Below are 5,029 nucleotides of genomic sequence, written 5' to 3'. Positions count from 1 at the left end.
ACCAAAGCCATGGGATAACACTCTAAGTTGATTTTGTTCTGTTTGTTTTTTCAATACATGGAACCAAAATTGGGAGGGACTAGCACCCTATGTTAACCGGTAGGTAGAAGGGAAAGCCTTTCTTGCATCAGCAAATGAACTTAGCAATTTGGGAGTGGGGGGTCATCGGCCTTAGTTGTAGAGTGTTTCGCTTGGCCCTATAAATTGAGAGAAGAAGTCATCTATCTCACCAAAATAAGATAGGAATTCCAACCTCAGTAAATGTTGGTTACCAATTAATCCAACAGATTATGCTATTAATAAGTGGATCGATAATATATGTTAAGCCGATAATATTTTTAAATAATTTTGTAATTTTAAAGGATAAAAGACTATTATTTTAAATTTATTTTGAAAAGAAATTGCTTTAATACTATTGTATTATTTTTATTATTTTAAAGTAGAAGACTTTTTGTGAAAAATAAATTTTTAAAAATAAGTTCTGATCCAAACTAATGTTTTGCCATTTTAAAAACATGTAAACTTTTGGAAAATGTTTCAAAAATGATTTTAAAAAGCAAATTTGGGAGCGCTTAAAAAATATAGTGGTTATATTAATTTAGGACTTGATGAGATTATATTTAATATTTAAATACAAATTAATACTATTTTAAAAATTATTTAGGAATTGAAATTTTGTTTAATAATTTAATACTATTTTTAATTTACTAAATATTCTTTTAGTTTGTCATGTGCAATGTTTTTTTTAAAAAAGAAAAAAAAAAGAAAAAAAAACAATTACAATAATTTTATATAAATAAGAGTTTCTTGGGTATTAATTTTTTTTGGGATTCTATGGAAGCATAAAAATTATACACTTTTTTTTAGTACATCTTTTTTTATATTTTTTTTTATCTTGTTAAATACATTTATCTTTTTCTTTTTCTTTTTTATAATTTTTTTTTTATCTTTTATCAAAGTTTCTTGAATTATTAATTTTTAGATAAACATTAAATTTTTTTTTTTTTTTGTTAAACATGAATACTAATATTTGAAAAATTATAGTTATAAATTTTAAAAATTCACTTAAATTTTTATCTAGTTAAACAAATTGGAATTTGTGGTAGTAATTCATACAAAATAAATCGGGCTTTGGTGGGGGTCCAACATATGTGATTTTATGATTGATTGATTGATTGATTTAATTTGATTGCTATACATGATTGATTCATTATGTTATGTGATATGCACATGATTACTCTGAGTTTGTTCACTAACCTTTGCTTCCCATGAAATAAATCAGTTTATCACTCAGGTACATTATTTGGCTCTCATATTCATTCGGGTATTCTATTGTGATTTTCATTCAGTATTCATTGATTTACTTATCAATCGCCGTACTTGCCTCATTTTATAAGTAAAGACCCATAGAGGGGTGCTACGGTTTTTACCGTACATTCCCGATAAGTAACCTGACTCCCGAACCCGATCTGGTTTTTTTATATTAAATTATAAAAATAAATATAAAATAAATGGATAATAATGATTTCAATAAATAATATAATGAATTATGTTGAGATATTAGGAATGCTTTCCTTATGTCATTCTTTCCTTATATTATTTAGTGTTGAGATATTAGGAATGTTTAGATATTAGGAAAGTTGAGATATTAGGAAAGTTGATATATTAGGATATTAGTTGTTATTTTCTTATATCATTCTTTCCTTGTATCATTCTTTCCCATTCTTAGAATGGTGATTACCCTCTATATATACTCTATACATGAATGAATGAAAGAAGGAATGAAAAATCTATCATTTATTAATTTGAAGATGGTATCAGAGCCATGAAACTGAAATCCTGGATATTTTGTCGCTATGGTAGTCCGACAGCGATCAACCATCCTAAGACAAGCCCTAATATTGATAAGTCAACCTTCAAATACACTCACTGCAATAAGATTGATCCCACCAGTCTGGATATCCCACAATTTCAAAGCAACGACTCTTGGTATGACCAAGAAAAAAATAAGGAACCGAGGGTTTGAACCATGGACCTTTAGATCATGTTTAGGCTATCAACACTTTGTTATTAATGATCATAATCGTGATCAACGGAAAAAGGATTCCAAGAAAACCTCGACTGCAACTGTTGCCGAAAAAAAAATAGAGGCTAATGTTGCTGAGAAAGCCTCTACATTGGTAGCCGCTACAAATCATGGTGGTAAGTTTTTAAATACTTTTACACCTGTTATTAATAGTGCATGGATAATTGATTCTAGTGCTACAGATCATATGACTTTTGATTCTAGACAGATTTCACCCTTTAGACTTTCCTCACAAAAAATTGTTTCCACAACCAATGGTAACACAACCCCAATCATTGGGGAAGGATCCTTAACTCTTACTGATACTTTGAATTTGGATTCTGTTTTAGTTGTTCCATATTTAGATTACAATCTTTTGTCAGTTTCTCAAATTACTGCAGCCTTATCTTGTATTGTCATTTTTTGGCCTGAATTTTATATGATTAAGGACATCCAAACAAGATAGACGATTGGTTGTGGTATTAAGCGGGGAAAACTCTATTACTTGGACTTGTAGTCAAAGGATTCAAATAAGTTGCAACAAGCCTTGATGGCAGATGGATCTGAAGGGGAGAAGAAAAAGTCTGAAATTTGGTTGTGGCATCGACGTCTGGGACATGCTTCCTTTGGTTATTTAAAAAAATTGTTTCCTAGTTTGTTTGCAAAGAGTGATATTTCTAGTTTCCGTTGTGATATTTGTGAATTGGCTAAAAGCCATCATGCTTCGTTTCTGTTAATTTTGAATAAAAGTCCGTTTCCTTTTATGGTTATACATTCTGATGTTTGGGGCCCATCCAAAGTCCCAACTTTGAGTGGCTCACGTTGGTTTGTTACTTTTATTGATGATTGTACCAGAATGACATGGTTATGCTTGATGAAGACCAAAGATGAAATGAACTTGTTGTTTCAAAAATTTCATAAAGTGATTGAAACTCAGTACAATGCAAAGGTTCGGGTTCTGCGTAGTGATAATGGTGGAGAATATCAAAGTTCTGATCTTCAAAAGTATTTAGAAGGACATGGCTGTAGACCCGCATTTTTCACGTGCGCCCCCACTCGATCGGCGAGACTCGCTTCTTATTTGTGAAAAATTGATTTTTGAAAAAAAGTTGGAGTCGCCACTTATTTTATTTTTATTTTTGAAGGGAAAATAAAACAAGAAATAAAACCCTAAAAAAATGACTCCATAATTTTTGGAAAAGCATGTCTTTGAAAAACCCGAGTCTAAGTCCGGGGATCAGGTTACCTATTGGGAAGGTACCTCTAGGAGGTACCACCCCTCTAAGCCCTAAAGAGGTCTCTACTGACTAAGTTAAGGGAAGCGTGGCAATTAAATGGTTGATCTCGGATACCTAAGTAGGCTAGGTGATTCCAAAAAAAAAAAAACATAACATATCAAACAAGATCAAATCACAATTAAGGAGAGTTAAAAAATGCGTACCTGGACGGCTACCCAAGCGCTATCATAAAACATAAGAGACTAGTTTGGAGATACATCACACAACATTTGTTTTATCATAGCGAATCTAGCATACATCTAAGCACCTAAGGATTATCAAACATATGCATATTTCACAGTGACATGATTGTTTACAAAATTTAGAAAGGAGGTGATAAGTACCTGGATAACATAGATGACTTACAATGCGCTTCCATAAGACATGAGGGGTTAGATAATAAATAATAAAATATAGGAATCCTAGCATGCTCGCTATCTAATTAGCATAGTAGAAATTATCAAAGTATATGAAAACACTAATTATCACACTCATCTTGCATACAATTCCTAAAAAAAATAGACATAATTTCAACAAGTGACAAAAGTGGCAACAAAAATAATTTTTGAAAAGATTTTTCTATGTAGGGGTTTCACCAATTCCCCAATTGATATACGCGAATTTAACTCCAAATTATCCCATTTATGTGGGACCACAAGCTTTGATTCGTGTCTGATTTCAAACCAAAATTTTCGTTAAAAACCGAGAAAGATGCAAACCGATAAAAAAAAATGGTTGCATATTATTTAAGAAAATGGGGTTTTGATTTTAAGAATCTTAAAGGATCTTTGAAATGAATTTTTAAAGGGAATGAGATTTTGATTCTGAGAACTCTAAATGAATTTTTGAAATGGTTTGTTTTTAAGGAAATGAGATTTTGAGAATATTGTTATGTTTTAAAGATAAAAGAAGTTAATTTGAGAACAATACAATGTATGAATTAAAATACAAAGAAAAAAAAAAGAACAAAATCACAAAGTAAAATTTTTGACAACCGATAAAATCGAAGTGGTGGGACTGGAGGCCAATCTTCACTATCTTCCAATAGCCTCTAAAAATTGAATTTGACAAAGGATGGCCAAAGTGATAAACCAAAACCTTAGATCTTACAAGCACTGAAACTTTAAAGACATTTAATCTTAAAATAAACTTAATCAAACCCTAAATATTATGTGACCTTTAAAATAATACAAATGATACGTATCAACTAATATTGACGATTTGAAGTCATAAATTTAATCGACTAACTAAAAAAATGAATAATAAAAAATAATAATAATAATAATAATAATAATAATAGTAAACACATAAGATAAATAAAATTAATCAAAACTAAAATGAACTATTTTTAAACACAAAGTGAAACATGAGGATAGATTAAACTAATAACCTACAATTTGAAAGCATAGAATTAATAGAAAAATGGAATTAGAAAATCTTAACATAAACTAATCAATATGAAACCGATCGAATTAATTAAAACTCTAAAAAATATCAACTAAAACAGGATCAATCAAAACTAAAATAATTATTTATTATTTATTTATTTATTTAATTTTATATTTTTTATTTTAAAACATGAATATATCAACGCGGAATGAAATAAATTAACCAACTTAAATTCTAAAACTAATAAACTAAAAGGATGAATCATGAATTAAATTTAACAATTTTTAGATATGAAAAT

Source organism: Vitis vinifera, chromosome 9, assembly GCF_030704535.1.
Source record: "Vitis vinifera cultivar Pinot Noir 40024 chromosome 9, ASM3070453v1".
NCBI classification, from domain to species: domain Eukaryota; kingdom Viridiplantae; phylum Streptophyta; class Magnoliopsida; order Vitales; family Vitaceae; genus Vitis; species Vitis vinifera.
This window is presented reverse-complemented; position numbering follows the sequence as displayed.